Source organism: Carcharodon carcharias, chromosome 1 (assembly GCF_017639515.1).
Source record: "Carcharodon carcharias isolate sCarCar2 chromosome 1, sCarCar2.pri, whole genome shotgun sequence".
NCBI lineage: Eukaryota > Metazoa > Chordata > Chondrichthyes > Lamniformes > Lamnidae > Carcharodon > Carcharodon carcharias.
Window position 1 is genome coordinate 129,746,826 of NC_054467.1, and position 16,967 is coordinate 129,763,792.

At 43.9% G+C, this 16,967-nt stretch overlaps 1 long non-coding RNA gene across 1 annotated transcript in view; it reads left to right on the forward strand.

The window, feature by feature from the left end:
- LOC121276555 overlaps window positions 1-16,755 on the forward strand; it is a 78,491-nt gene extending 61,736 nt beyond the window's left edge. The window contains exon 2 of the long non-coding RNA XR_005942681.1: window positions 11,609-16,755. This is a non-coding gene — a long non-coding RNA (uncharacterized LOC121276555). The remainder of the gene's footprint in view (window positions 1-11,608) is intronic.
- The last annotated feature ends 212 nt before the right edge of the window (window positions 16,756-16,967 follow it).

Below are 16,967 nucleotides of genomic sequence, written 5' to 3' on the forward strand. Positions count from 1 at the left end.
GCATTTGTAACGATATGGCTGAATTGATATCATAAATAGAAATAATGGGAATTATATGATAGCCCTTACAGAGGTACAGTTGCAATGTGACCATGGCTGAGACCTGAATAGTTAAAGGTATTTGACATTTAGGGCTGAATTTGTGCTGGGAGAGGCGATGTGGGGGTTGGTTGGGGGGTGGGGGGGTGGCGGGTGGTGGTGATAGGTGCAAACTGGAATTGGGCCCACGGCTCCTGGAAACAGTGCACAGGTGCAAAGGGGCTGCCCAGTGTGGATGGTGGAGGAGGTCTGTTTAAAAGACCGGCCTCAGTGCTCTTGTTACAATAAAAGTATTCAAACGAAAAAGTCCTCTGGCCTTCACTCTTCACACCCACTCAGCACCCTCACACTCCTGATGCCATATTTATGCCAACTCATGCCACCTCATGCCTCCACTTCAACCCCATGGCCCCTCATACCCTCCATGCCCCCTACCCTCTCACCATGGCCTTTTATAGCTCTAGGCTAACTCATGCCACCCATGACCCCCACCAACCAGCTCTTGTCCTTACACCCTCCATGTCTATTCAGATAGCATCCATCATGGGCAGACCTCAGGAGACATGGTGGGATTAAGTAAAAAAATGTTCTAATTATCTATTACAGAATTATTTTAAAAAACACACTCATTGATAAAAGTCTATTCAAAAAGTATTTAAACTCCTTTAATTACTTAATCCCCTATAAAAATAAAATATTCATTCAAGTACTTAATCCCATATAATACAAACATTTTTATTCATGGCTGCACATCAAGGACAGCTAATCTTATAAAACCACTTGGAGCTGTCAGTCAGCTGTAAATTTACAAGACCCCACTATGCTACTGATAGGTTGTGGAAGCAGCCAAGCAGCACTAGTCCTATAATGATAACCCTCAGGCTTCGTCAACAACCATCTACTGAAATTTCAACCGCTGATTTTTTTTGAACTGTAGGCTGGTTTTTTACAATATTTAAAGAGCAAAAAATTTAAATGATTTGAAAACATCACAGTTCCACAGACTTCATCCACTTTTTCCTCAAATTCATGGCCAGAATTTTTAGCTCAGCGGGTGGGCGTACACCTGACCCAACCAAGCATGAAATGACATGCAATGACGTCGTCCAAGCATGCTAACATCACACAGTCGTGCGACAATCTAGAGCCGGCAGTGTGCCTGCTGACAATTAAAAGGCCTATTAAGGCCATTAAGTTATCAATCGTCCTGAATTTTTCACTGCCCATTCAACCTAATGGTTAATGGGCAGGCGAAAAGGCCAAGCAACCTATGCGTTTTTTTGGAGACCTCATGCACAGACGGGATGAGGTTTCCAAAAGCAAATACAAATGAAATATAAACTTCAATTTTCAATTAAAAAATGTGTCCCTGCTCATGTGACAGAGTCACATGAGGGGACATGTTTTATCAAAATTTTCTGATGTTTAATAATGTTATTTTCTTCAATATTTTCTTCATCACGCTGAGTCAGCTCCGTGTCTTAAGGAGATTATTCAGTGCTCTTTCGCGTACACTCCTCCCCCTGCCCGCACAGGTAGCGCTCAGTGCTGCCACTTGCATATCACGCTGGGTGGGCCTTAATTGGACCACCCATGTAAAATCACGGACTGCTGTCACTCGCGAACGGTGGTTGGCTTCCCGACCACCCCCATCTGCCCTAGCTGATCCCACACGCCAAGGGCAAAATTTTGCCCCATGTCCATTCTTAACAACCCCAAAGGCATACCAGTATCTCTCCCCAAATGGCACCTACCTCTCCCAAAGGGCTATTGGGAGTACCTAGGATACCTCTCCAAAAGTGTATCTTACCTTTCCAAAGAACTCTGGTACGTTTAGATCTTTTCCTCAAATGCCTCAAGGCCACGAGGCATGCTTTGGAAATCCCAGGAACCAAAATTGCTTCTATTTGAAGGCAGCTGCCCTTTTAAACATGCCCACTGTCACCATGAACTGGACATCCTGCCCTCCACGCACCCCCCCAACCCCCAGTGAAACTGTTCAGCGGCCAGGTTCAGGGATGTACCTTCAGGATTCTAGGGCAGAATTTTCACCTCAGCAGGCACACACGTGCCCGACCTGCTCAAGCATGAAATGACGCGTGTTAACATTGAGTGAGTGCCCTGATGTCAACACACAGTCGCGCGATAGTCCAGTCGGCAGGCATGTGCGGGAATCGGCAGTGCATCCGCCAACAATTAAAAGGCCTGTTAAGGCAATTAAAGTATCAATTAACTTAAATTTTTCATTGCCCGTCCAACCTTATGGTTGGCAGGTGGGCGAAAGGGCCAAGCGGGCTTTGCATTTTTTTGGAAACTTCATCCACAGATGGGATGAGGTTTCCAACATCAAATAAAAATAAAATACATTATTAGAAATTTCACTTATAACATGTCCCCATTCATGTGACAGAGTCGCGTGAAGGGACATGTTTTATTACATTTTGCAAACCTTTATTTTTTTTTTGAAAACTTTTCATCTCCCTGAGGCAGCTCTGAGCCTCAGAGAGATTCTCAAGCACGCACTCGCCGCATGCGTGAAGTTCCCACTCACCCTACTGGCCCTCCTCCCCCCACCCTGCACAGGCAGCACTGAGCACTGCCACTTGCGTTTCATGCTGTGCGGGCCTTAACTAGCCCATCAGCATGAAATCTCCTTCCGGCCTCGATCATGGGCAGCAGTTGGCTTCCCAGCCAGCCCCGCGCGCCCCAGCCGAGCCTGCCCACTGAGGTCAAAATTTTGCCCTTGAAAATTAGGCCATAGGAGGGAGAGGAAGAAAGGAAAACAAGACGGTTTAACTCTGTTAATAAAGGAAGAGATCAGTACAGTAGCATTTGGGCTTGGAAGATCAAGGTATAGAATCAGTTTGGGTGGAGATAGGAAATAGCAAGGAAAATAAGCCACTGGTGAGATTAGTTCATAAGCCCTCTAATGGTAGATACACTGCAGGACAAAGTATACATCAAGAAATAATAGGGGCTTATAAAAAGTGCACTGCAATAATCATGGTGATTTTAATCTTCATATTCATTGGACAAATCAAATTGGCAAAGACGGCTTGAAGGATGAGTTCATAAAGTGTTTCTCTGACAGTTGCTCAGAACAATATGTTCTGGAACAAACCAAGGAACAGGCTATTTTAGACCTGCTAATGTGCAGATGGAATTTAACCCTGAAAAGTGTGAGGTGATACACTTTGGAAGGAGTAATTTAACAAGGAAGTATTCAATGAACAGCATGGCACTAGGAAATTCTGAGGAACAAAGGGACCTAGGCATGTGTGTCCATAGATCTCTGAAGGCAGAGGGGCACATTAGTGGAGTGGTGAAAAAGGCATATGGGACACTTGCCTTTATCAATTGAGGCATAAATTACAAAAGTAGGGAGGTCATGTTGGAGTTGTATAGAACCTTGGTGAGGCCACACCTGGAGTACTGTGTGCAGTTCTGGTCGCCACTTAATAGGATGGATGTGATTGCGCTGGAGGGGGTGCAGAGGAGATTCACCAAGATGTTGCCTGGGATGAAACATTTAAGTTATGAAGAGAGGTTGGATAGACTTGGGTTGTTTTCGTTGCAGCTGAGGGGCGACCTGATCGAGGTGTACAGGATTATGAGGGGCATGGACAGGGTGGATAAGGAGCAGCTGTTCCCCTTAGTTGAAGGGTCAGTCACGAGGGAACATTAGTTCAAGGTGAGGGGCAGGAGGTTTAGGGGGGATGTGAGGAAAAACTTTTTTACCCAGAGGGTGGTGACGGTCTGGAATGCACTGCCTGGGAGGATGGTGGAGGCGGTTGCCTCACATCCTTTAAAAAGTACCTGGATGAGCATTTGGCACATCATAACATTCAAGGCTATGGGCCAAGTGCTGGTAAATGGGATTAGGTAGGTCAGGTGTTTCTCATGTGTTGGTGCAGACTCGATGGGCCGAAGGGTCTCTTCTGCACTGTGATTCTGTGAAAGATCTATTCCATTGCAAAAGAGAGACTCACTAAGAAGGATACACCATCTATGGCTAAGTAATGAAGTTAGTGGCTGTATCAAATTGAAGAAAATGCCATGCAATGCTGCAAAGATGACTGGTAAGCTAGAGGACTGGGAAAATTTCAGAAATCAGTAAAGCATGATAAAAAATTATAATGAGAGAAAAGTTAAAATGTGAGAGTAAACTAGCAAGAAATATAAAACAGTAAAAGCTTCTACACGTATATAAATAGGAAGATACTAGCTAAAGTAAACATTTTCCCCTTAAAGGCTGAGACTAGGGAATTAATAATGGGAAATAATGAAATGGCAAACTAGTTGAACTAGTATGTTGTATTAGCCTTCATGATAGAAGACACAAAAAGCGTCCCATATATAGTCGGAAATCAAGGGGCAAAAGGGAGGGAGGGAACTTAAAACAATCACCATCACTGGAGAGAAATTACAAAGAAAACCAGCTGACCAAAGGTTGACAGGTCACCTGGCCCGAATGGCCTGCATCCTTGGGTCTTAAAAGAAATGGTTATGGTGATGATGGATGCATTGGTTGTAATTTTGCAAAATTCCCTAGCTTCTGGAAAGATTCCAGTGGATTGAAAAACCGCAAATGTAACACCCCCATTCAAGACAGGAGGGAAACAGAAAGCAGGAAAATAGGGGTAAGTTAGCCTAATCGAGAAAATGCTGGAATCCATTATTAAGGAAGAAGTATCAGGACATTTAGAAAATCCAAGTACAATCTAGCAGTGTCAACATGGTTTTATAAAAGTAAAATCATGTTTTATACATTTATTAGATTCCCTTGAGGATGTAACAAGCTGCGTGGATAAAGGGGAAACCATTAGATGTCGTGCATTTGGATTTCAAAAAGGCATTCAATATGGTGCCACATAAAAACTTACTACACAAGGTAAAAACTCATGGGCAGAATTTTCTGGCTGACGTGCGGGTGGCAGAACCCGCACGTCAGCACTTAAAATGTCACGGAGCGTCCCGATGTCAGCGCGCAGCATCGCGATATTTAGGTTGGCGAGTGCACTATGCAGCAGAACGCACGCCCGCCATTAATTAAAGGCCTCGTTAAGGCCCTTAACTTGTTAATCGTCAACGATTTTAAGGGGCCCGTGCGAACTTCGGCTCGGCGCACGGGCCCAATGGACAGGCGGATAGGTTTTTTTTATTAAAACTCATGCACTGGCAGGATATGGGGACTCAGAGAGGTTGTTCATGTTTTTCATGAAGTATTTAATACAGAAAGTGTTTTAAACTTGCCTGTCTGATTGTTAGCAGTTCACATCGATTTCCAAGAGCTTTTTGTCTACTTTGAAACCAGTCTGCAGACAGTAATCTTTATTGGGCCTGCAGCTTTCCGGAGGCCTCCATTTAGCCTGGGGACATGGGTTCTGACATCTCCACTGGAGACAGCTCCTCTGAGGGGGAAGGGAAGGATAGAATAAGGAGGAGGGCAGGAGTAGACAATCAGCCTCCAGGGAAGCCACCTTTGGGAGGCCAGATGCAGGCACAAGGGGCGCAGGGCCAAGAGGTTGTCCAAGTTGGAAGGGCCACTAACCTGCTGCCAGGGTATTCAGGCTGCAAAGCAGCTACCTCAATGTGACTAAGGTGCAGTGCCAAAGGAAGCTGTGTCTCTCAAGGGAGCCAATCAACTATATATGTCAGATGGTTAGCCCTGAGATCTCCCCTAACTGTGTGGGAGGACACCCAATGCCAGCGGCTCTGAAGCTCACAGTTGCCCTCCACTTCTATGTCTCTGGCTCCTTCCAGGGCTCAGTGGGTGATCTTTGCGGTGTCTCCCAATCAGCTGTCCACACTTGTGTCAAGCAGGTTACAGAGGCTTTCTTCAGATGGGCATTGACCTTCATCAGCTGCAACCAGGCAAGCGAGACACAACAAGCCAGAGACTTCGCAGCGATTGCTGGGTTCCCCCGTGTCCAGGGTGCTATAGACTGTACACATTTGGCCATCAAGGCGCCAGCAGATGAGCCCGGTGCCTTCGACAACAGGAACGGTTTCCACTCCATAAACGTGCAGATAGTGTGTGATCACAGGATGCTTATTCTACAAGTCTGTGCAAGGTACCCAGGCAGCTCCCACGACGCCTACATCCTCAGGCACTCCCAGGTGCCGGGGCTCTTCAGTGCTTCGGCCCGGCTGGTTGGTTGGCTGGTGGGTGACAAGGGCTATCCCCTGCAAAGGTGATTCATGACGCCTCTCTGCCTTCCAAGAACAGAAGCTGAGGAGCGCTACAATAGGAGCCATGGCACCACAAGGGCTGCAGTGGAGAGAGCCATCGGTCTTCTCAAGATGTGCTTCCGTTGCTTGGACCACTCGGGGTGCACTCCAGTACCCCCAGATTGCGTCTCTCTGATAGTGGTAGCATGCTGCGCTCTGCACAATCTTGCACTGGAAAGGAGGAATGCAGTTCACGATGAAGACCTTGGCACACTGGATGAGGCTACACATGATGAATCCAGCAGTGGCTCAGAGGATAAGGAAGCACAGGGCAATGATGAGGGGCAGCAAGCCAACCTGCTCCTATACCAAGGAGGCAGGGACACCCGGGACACTTTAATCCAATGAGCCTTCAGCTAGCTCCACACACATCGATCGGCAGGACCAGCATTGCCTGGTGCTTCCACACGTGGCATTTAGGTGCTACATGTTCCACCTCATCAGCTGCAACTAAGGGCTTAGTACAGAAGCATCAATGTTGTCAACCACTCATGAGATGTCTGTGAAACATACAAGTGCAGCACAAAGGAAACACCCTCAGCCATGGTCAGAAAAGTGGACTTTAGTCTGTCCAACATAAAACAGAAACATCTCTATGACAAACATAAATATTTGTTCCCTAATCTAAGGCCAACACAAAATCACCAGTGACATACCCGTGGAGTGCCCAACGTGCCTAATGCTTACGTTTGCGGGTGCTACGTCTTGGTGCCGCCCCATCACTTGGAGTGGCTTGTGAGACAGCCTGCTGACTCTGCTGTCTTGTTGGCCTCGATGACTTTGGCAGGCGTCCTCTGGCCTGTGGAGCGTGTGATGGCCCCACCTGGGAGGGAGTGGCCAATTCCACAGCTGGCATCTCCCCAGTTCTCGCAGCCTCAACGGATGCAATGGTCACTGGCAGAGGGGCAGAGGAGCTGCTGCCCTCATCCGGAGCGCCCTGAGAGGAGCTCGCAGAGACAACAGGCAGCTGCTGCGCCGATGTGACAAGACATTGGATCTCCCTGCTCACCGCAGATGCATGGGCACCAAGCACCCACACTTGGTGCCCAGAACATCTTCCACATTGGGAATGACCACCTGTGGCCACTACCGATGTGAGGGCTTGCAGGTCAGAGCATAGCCCGATGAGAAGAGTCTCCATCCGATCGAAGCCCCTCTCCATGAGAGTCGCCAATCTCTCAGTGGAGGAAGCGTGAAGCTCTGTCCTGAGGTTCATGCCTTCACTTACACTCTGCCTGGACTCTTCCACCACAGAGACCAACTGAAGCACACCCTCATGCAACCCTGCCAAATGCAAACGCGATTCCTGCCGCTTGTCCTGCAGCTGCTGCACTGGTGACATCTCCAGAGGCACATCATCAGTGCCGGACTCAGCATGTGCCTGGTCCCCTGCTGTTCTCCGGCTGCTGGCGCATTCGGCACTCTCTATCCCTGCCATCTCCTCCAGCGATTGTGAATTGCCCTGTCCACTGTGCCCTGGGACACTAGCCCGCATTAAATTCCCCATCGACGTGTTTGTGTCTGCGCTGGTGCCTGGCTGACTGAAATGATGTGCCACAAGTTGCATGTCTTGGCCCTCAGGTGTGGACGGGGGGCTCCAGTGTCATTGGGCACAGCCATGTGGTGGTGATGCTGAAATTAACAACAAGGACAGTGCATCAGTTGGCGTTCAGTCAGTAACACCTTTCATCCCTTTCCCCCCCAGCCTCATAAGTCGCTCACCCTTCAAGACCCTAAGGAGACGAACATTAGTGGGGTGGAAAAGAGTCAAGAGGAGGCCCAAGCATTAGACATGCATTCAGACAGGCTGGCCAGATGGCCTAAGGAGTGCCACGTGGAATGTTATGTGGCATTGGAGTGGGGAGAGTGCAGAGGTACCTGACCTGGATGCATGCTGGCCTGGAGAGTTGCAGTGATGAGGAAACATTGCAAACACTTGCAACATTTGCCGTGGAGCACAGGAGATTGACAGGTCACATTATTGACCTTCATACCGTTAGGAGGGGCATAGAATGGGGGGACAGAAGGCAACATTTCCCCTTGGCGCAGGGATGAGTAACGTGGTGGCATTTATTTAAGATGAGCGCCATGAGGTTGACAGGTGAGGTGCTGAGGACCTTTTGGACAGAGTAATGTGGGGCGCACTGGCTGAAAGGATGGTGGAGGTACCAAACCCCCTAAGATGCAAAACCTCTTTGGCTGTGCAGCAGCGATGCCATGGCATGTTAGGCCATGGAGATAGTGGTCACAAATAGGATAAGGCAACTTTGGAAGGTGCTGGAGACGCGCATCTTCAAGGGGCTGAGGGACCTTTGTGTATGACCCACACATCAGAGTGTCTCAGTCTTTGAATGAGCAGTGTTGCTGCATTAACGATTGCAGTAACCATCAGTGGTTTGGATGGTGGGCAGACAGAGTGGATGGGACTGTGGACCTCAAATATCTGGCCGCTGCACCCCAGCCTCGCTGCCACCTGCCGCCCTGGCCAACTGCCTCATCCCCAGCTCCATGGCCTGCTCCTCGAATGTGGTGAGGCACTGGAACAGGGCGTGCCCACCACCAGTCCTCTGGCGCTTCATTAGATTGTGCTCAGTTTTTGCCTGCAGAACAGAGAAGAGCATTTATTGGGGCTGATCACTCATGTACTCTGCATGCACATGCCACATCCCAACCACAGTGGCCCATCTGAGGCCTCCAGCAGCTCCTGTCCACACTACTGGTGATCAGTCCACAGAAGATAGTACAGCTGGTCCCAACCCCATCCCCCAGTGGCCACTTTGGACACATTCAGCGTCCATAACTTTGAATAACACATGGGTCTTAGCGCCCATGGCAAGGAGGCACAATTAGGTGCAGCGCCGAGACCAGCAGATGGCTCTTGGCCACGACACCTTGAGGCTCCCCTTCCACCATTTCATCACCATCAATATGACATGTGTTGGAGTTCTGAGTATGTGTCTAACAGCCTCCCCTGCAGGTTGCCCCCAGGCTACTCAGATGTGACAAACACCAACATATGCTGCAGGGAGAACCCATCTTCTCCTCAACCACTAAGGCTGATGTAAGCATGGTCACTATCTGTTTGCCCACCCAGCGTGCGCCAAATGCCCAGTGCAGCAACGGCACTAAGACGTTGGGGCTCAAAGGCTAAGGCTACCTGCTGGGTCAGATGGCCAAGGCCGACATGGTACTCACCCTTACAGAGCGCAGCAAATCATTGAATCGTTCGCAACACTGTGTTCCAGTGTGCCGCACATCGTCATGGGCGCTTACTGCGTCCCCCACCTCCTCCCACGACTGCCTGGTGACATGGGGGGCCCTCCTCCTCCCGTCCTCCGGATACAATATATCCCAACGGCTGGACACCTCTTGGAGGAGGACAGCAAGCCATGCATCTGAGAAGCAAGGGGCACACTGGCCCCCCGCTGACCTCTCCTGCAGCCTGCCCCCCTCCTCCTCCTCCTCCTCCTGTCTTCTGAAAGCAGCCTGTCTCTCTCTCTGTGAGTGGCCATGGTGCACTGCCTCAACAAGGCTGCCTGGCCACTCTTTATACAGACTGTTGGTTCCCCATTGGAATCGGCGGTCTGAGCATGCCCGCCTCCGCAATGATTTTCCCGTTGTACATGGGAGTTGCTAACCCGCTGGCAATCAGCTGCCCGTCCGCTGCCGAGTCGGTTGGGCCCGCCCACCCGTCAAGGGCAAAGTTCTGCCTATGTAGTTGTGGGTATATATTAACATGGATAGAGGATTGGCTAAGTGCCAGGAACCAGAGTCAGGATAAATATGTCATTTTCAGGTTGGCAAACTTTAACTAGTGGAGTGCCACAGGGATCAGTGCTGGGGCCTCAACTATTTATATCTATCTTAATGACTTGGATGAAAGGACAAAGTGTATTGTAGGCAAACTTGCAGATGATACACAGATAGATAGGAAAATAAGTTGTGAGGAGGACATAAAGCATATGCAAAGGGATATAGATAGGTTAAGTGAGTAGGCACAAACTTAGCAGATGGAGTATAAGGCATAACAATTTGAAGTTGTCCACTTTGGTGGGAAGAATACAAAAGCAGATTTTTTTTCACGTGGAGAGAGGCCACAAAACACTGTGGTACAAGCAGATCTTTGTTTCCTCGTACATGAATCACAAAAGGTTAGCATGCAAGTACAACGATTAATTGGGAAGGTAAATGGAATGTTGGCCTTTATTGGAGGGGGAATGGAGTATAAAAGTAGGGAAGTCTTGCTACACCTGTACAGGGCATTGGTGAGACCACACCCAGAGCACTGTGTATAGCTTTTGTCCCTTTACTTAAAGAGGGATATACTTACATTGTAGGCATTTCAGAGAAGGTTCAGTAGATCGATCCCGGGGTTGTCTTATGAGGAAAGGTTTAGCATGTTGGGCTTGTATGCATTGCAGTTTAAAAAAGTGAGAGGTGATCTTATTGAAACATATATTCTGGGGTGCTTGACAGCGTAGATGCTGAAACTTTGTTTCCCCTTGGAGGAACCTAGTACTGAGGGGCGCAGTTTCAAAATAAAGGATTCCTCATTTAGGAGAGAGATGAGATTTTTTTTTTCTCTGAGGGTTGTTAATAATTGGATTTCTATATCCCAGAGAATAGTGGCGGCTGGGTCATTGAATATATTCAAGGCTGGATTGCTGAACTGGATTTTTGACCAACAAGGGTTTCAAGGGTCGTGGAGGAGGACAGGGGAGGGGGTGTGGAGTGGGGGAGTTGGGCACAGGCAGAACTGTGGAGTCAAGGTCACAAATCTGATCAGACATGACCATATTGAATAGTGGAGCAGGCTCAAGAGGCCAAATGGCATACTCCTTGCTCCTATTTCTTACGTTCAACAGCATTTTAAATTCAAGTAATTTTAGGAAAGCCATGAGATACTGCAAGAGTAACTACAGTAAAAAAATGAGGCACCCAATGATTGCTGCACATGATATATGTATATATCTATCTTTATATCCCCTCTATCTATATGTCATACCTATCTCTCTCTATATCTCTCTCTATCTCCATCCATCTCTCTATATATTTTACTAATACATCTATGAAAAAAAATTGACACTTTACAAATTATGCACTTATAGAAGAGGAATTTACAAAGAACTGTTCTCGCTTTACCTGAAGTGCAGCCGAAATGATAAATGGGGTCTTTTCCTCATCTCTGGAGACATTGCTGCAGTGGAGTAAGAACCGCCGAATATCTTAAAACAATATCCAGCCAAGCATCTACAGAAATAATGTACAAATCTTAACTTTGTATTTGATGCACTGATAGTGTGCATTGCCCATTAACATGATTTTATTTTCTCCACAGATTCAAGGCCTTTGCCCGATGTAGCTTTGACAGGAAAATGTACACGAGAATGTGATGAGTTTGGCCACTCTGACTCCTGCTGGATGCCAGTACGCACCTCGCCAGAGAGAAGGAAAAAGAACACACCCAAGCTTTCCACATTCATGCCTGTCACAGATCGAGGCAGTCAGGAGAAACTAGCCAATGGTACCCCTCAGATTATAGGCGATCGCAATCGAAACCTTCTCAACAAGAGGCTGACTTCATCATATGAGAACTTCAACACTGCTAGTTATGGTAAAAATGAGGAAGGCAATCCTGAAGATATACCCCTAACACAGACAGCAGATTTTAAGCCATCTTCTGTTTCTCAACTCACTAGAAGAGAAGTCTACCTGTGAAAAATCTGAGCATAATATTTCAAAAAAACAACACATTAGATATAAATCAAAGAGAATTAAAATATCGTGCAGGATATCCCATAAAGGGGGCGACCAAAGAGATATGCTAATGTCTGCTGTTTCTGACTCCACATATGGCATCTTATCATGGACTGCCTGACAGTTCTGTAAATTGTAGAAATCATTCTGGCTAGCCAATTACATGCATGCTGTAAACCTGAGCCCACCCCCACCCACAACACCCACCGCCTCCCTCCCCCACAGCCCCTCTCAAGATACACACACACACCAACACGCACATACACTGAATTTTATACATTAAAAAGTTGCAAGTGTATATAATGGGGGAATATGTAATTAAAAGAGCACAGGAGTAGTACAGTATCAAGTCTCTTATGTAATGTAACTGTCTCATTGTTTTGAAGCATGATTTCAACTTCCAGGATATGGATTGCAATGTGTTTTGTGACATTTTCATTCGGAAACTAATGCCCGATTTGGATGATGGGTCAGTGTAGAATTTTTGGAAATGTATTACAATCAGAATAGATTCAAATGGGGATGTTCCTGTTAACATTTACTGAACTACTGCTGCTTCAGGTCGCCTGATGTATCTATTTAAATGACTTTAGTTCTGGCATCTTACAAGACTTTTGGAGACATTGATGAAACAAGTCTACCCGTGGTCGGAGACACAGAATGTACATTTTTTTCTCCAGTTTCAAGACTCTGACAGAATTCATAGACCTGGCCAGAAGCCATGATATCATTGTGTACCAGGCTGAAATTTAAAAAAAGACTACAATGATTGGCCCATAATAATAATGAAAAATCATTGTGTTCATCTACAACCCCATTACATTATTGGAGCTGGCAAGATTAAGGTCCCAAAAATAATAATCACAGAGAAAATTCCTGATCTGTGGGCCATGTAGAAGAAGCAGTTGACATATCAATCAGGACCATCACTCTGTGAACTTAAACAAAGACACAACCTAGATATAAAACATGAAGCCACAGCTTGTGTGAACAGAAGTTAAATGCCCAAACAAGACCCAGGAGAAAACTTGCTGTAGGATGTTGCTCTAGGGTTCTACTGTAAAAGCCAACACTATTCGAGTCCCAGGGAACACTGTCAATTGATTCACACAAGAGAAAGCACTGCAATACTGGATTGTTGCTTCAAAACTGTGCTGTTGTATAAAAAACAAGATGATTCAAGTTCTTGTATGAATAGATGATTCTCTAGTTTTGCGACAAGCTGTCTAATGTAACAGCCTAGAAATCCCATTATATTGTTACATTAGTCTGGGCTGTTTAAAATCTGATAACTTGCTCAGGAAAGAAAGAGTAATGTTGGAAAACTCCTCTGTTTTTCATATATGATAATTAAAACATGCTAGATGACATCAGTAGAGTGCATGTATAGCTTTAGCAAAGGTGTAGCGTTATCTAGTTCATGACCATCCTAAAGCACTACTACAGCACATTGTTGTGGTTAATATAGTTTATTCAGCTCACTGAAATGTTCAGTGATATTATTCGTCTTAGAGTTTTACCAAACAGGAATGCAGCTTGACTAGCTAAGAATCCAGACTGTTACAGCTAATGTGGATTTTCATTAGAGATTGTGTTCTTTGGGCTACAAGAGAATGAGTTGCAGGGTTTACTTAATTGACTCTAAAAAAAATATATACTTCAGGACACTGGGAGTGTTGAAGAATCATCACAGTAGTATTACAGTGAAGTATCAAAAGATCGATTATTCTCTGAGTTACACCAAACAAATATGGACATATTCTGCTTAATCACAAAATATCATTATTTAAAGAGAGAAGATAATATAAAGTAAAGTTCAAAGGTATGAACTTCAAAGTGGCATGCAAGGTGAAACTTGATGTTGCTTTAGTAAATTTTGGACAAAATACAGCTTTTGGTAGAATACAGTGCTTTTCATAATATGCATAGAGTTATTTAAAGTTGTCGCAGATTAAATATTGGTCAATTATTCAATAAATACTTGGTGCACCCTTTGTTTACCTGGTACCTGCTGTCTTTCACTGTTTTACTGCATCCTTTCCATGATGTTTAAGCCACTGGTTGGAATATTTCTTATAATACTTGACACACGAATGATCTGATGTAATTCTGTGTATTCATGGTGAAAGCAGTGTTAAACAGTGGACAGCTGTGGTGTAAATACGATGCAAGGTCAGCTATTTGAACAGTCAATTATAATTAAAGATGTTTGTATTTGATTATTATTTGAATGTTCAAATTTCTGTTGCACTTCTATTCAATAGTGAAGTACAAAGCTGCTCCTAGCGGTGCTGCTGTGTAGATACAGTAAGTACTTGTTGTTAATGGATGTTCTCATAAATTGCAAATATATACATAAGTATTTTTATTGCACGTTACAAAAAAAACATTCACTAAATGCAAAGAAAGTTCCTTTAATGATAACTGTAGTGTTTTGTTTTCTTAACTGCAAATATGAAGGTAACCAACTCAGTTAGATTGTGTCTCTTTTATAGTAATTAGCTCCATTTTCCCTGAAGTGCGAGTCACCCTGATTGATTGGATTCATTTAGTTATGCAACTTAGCCTCTTATCACATATGACATATATAATGAGCGCCATTCACAAGGAGTGGAAGCCACACCATAATAATAACTTTCACATGTGTATGACACGAAATGTGAACATGTGCAAAGGATTCATGGTTTATTTTGATTTAAGCATTTGCATGAAGCAAGAGCATCCAGATTGAAACACCATTTTCAAAATGTTTTGGTGTTTTGATGAGGAATCATGCTAGATTAAGTCTTTCTTTGTGACATTAATTAAATGTTGGCATTATCTGATGCCACATGTGGGAATACTCCTATAAACAGAGTACTGTTTATACTCTGCAGTCTATGAAACTGTGCCTTTTATACCTAGAGGTATAAATAACATTTGGTTTGATGAGGGGAGAGAAGGGATAATGATGTTGAAATTTTCTGCAAAGCAGATTTGTGCTGTCATTGGGAGTGCATTGGCTTTTCATACATATGAGAAATAAATGTGATATGTAAAATGTAATATTTTCTATTATCAGATACAAGGCCATACAAAAAGTCAGTAGATGCATAATGAAAAATTGGTGTGGTGATTTTTTTTTTCTCCTGGTCTATAGAGTGTTACTTTAATGCTTAAATCAAAAGCAGTTGTACATTCAGTTGGGTAATTGCCTTTTCCAAACCAGTGAAACTGTCAGTATCAACTTACAAAATTATGTTGACTTTGATTAAAATGTTGTATGTTTACACATGAAAAAACCTCATTGCAAATGTGTTTTTATTTGCATGCAAATGCACTTACTACAGTAGTGTTTCCAACATTTATTTCTAAGCAATGGCCTCTTCTCATACTGACTTATACCGAATTGAAGCAAGTCCATTTTTTGGTAAGTGCATCTGATGTTTGTAGTTGAAGCATCAATGAGTTCACAGTGAAGAAAACAATATTGTTCTGGCCAATATGTTTTATAGTCTGACAAAATGTTTGAATTTCTGAATGGCAACACTTTTATTTTCCACATTGGGGAAAAAGCTGACTGAAAGAATACTCCAGGAAATGCAGTTTTTAGATAGCACCAAGGAATACAGATCAGATTATAGTATTCACAAACTTTAGCACAGTTTCCCAGTAGAACTTTAATGAAATAAGGATTGCCACTAGTACCCATTATGATAATTTTGAAAATACAGCTGCAATACTTAACCTGTCTCTACGTATGTGATTTAAAAACAAAAGTCATCTTGGCAAGGAAATGACAAGGGGATAGTTCTAAGCAAAAAATGTTTCATTTTATTTTAGCAAAAAATCACTTATACAAATGATTTTCTAATTAAAAATAAAACAGTCATATAATGAAATATATCCAGTGGACTCTGCTGTTAAAAAATATTGAATGCTCTTCTAATTTAAAGCAATACATTACCTTTGGCAATACTTGAAGAGAACTATCATTTTACACACCTTGGGTATGCTTCCAGTCAGCATTGCATGAGATTAAAGCACTTCCATTCAATGCTTTTCTGATCTGCTTGTAATAATAATCATGAACTATTGTGCTGTGACTTGGATGTTGATAGCAAAGCAGAGAACAATTTATCATCCTTTACTTACTATGAGTCATGTGCACATAGCTTTGTTGAACATGACTAAATATATTGAACGTTTGTCCACTTCTGTTTATAAAATAATAAACATGATTTAATCACCATTGTACAGTTTACTATAAAAACAAACTTGCCTTTTTTGTTAACTGCAAATGAACTCATAACATTTTTTGAATTTTCTTGTAATATTTTCATATATTTTTTGCATTCTGAGGCAAATTGTTGTGAATTTTTCCTTCCTCCCACTCAGCCACCTTTTGTATATATACCTTTTAATACTGGTAGTTGTGTCTCTGTAATATGACATTAATTAGAGCAAGTTAAGCTTTCTAAGTTTGTTTTATTTAAAAAGAGAATGATGTTATGCAAGAAATATTCTGTGAGCTCTTGTCATTACCTTGCTCCTCCTCCATTTCCATGATATTTATATTGTTGATTTACAGAGTACACTTTAAAGGTTGTTAAAGTAGTAGGTAATTTGATGTCATGCTGCAAACTGCAGCAGAAGAGCAGGATCTGAAAGGTTAAAGCTAAGTTTTTTGCTGCAGTTAAATCTTGTCTCATTTCTCTGGTGCTTTGCAATAAAAAAAAGTGAATCTGATTCTGTGACTGAATTTTAGTTTGTACAACCTTTCTGTTTTTTTCGACTTACACAGATTCAAAGAAAAGTTGCTATAAGGACTGAATAAAACAGCCCATTTTGTTAAAATAAATTATCACAAGTCAAGCTGCAGAACATCTCGAATGACAGTGTATTTGTTCGATCAAGGTTAACTTCATTAATCCTCAAAGATTCAAAAGGTGACATCTGTG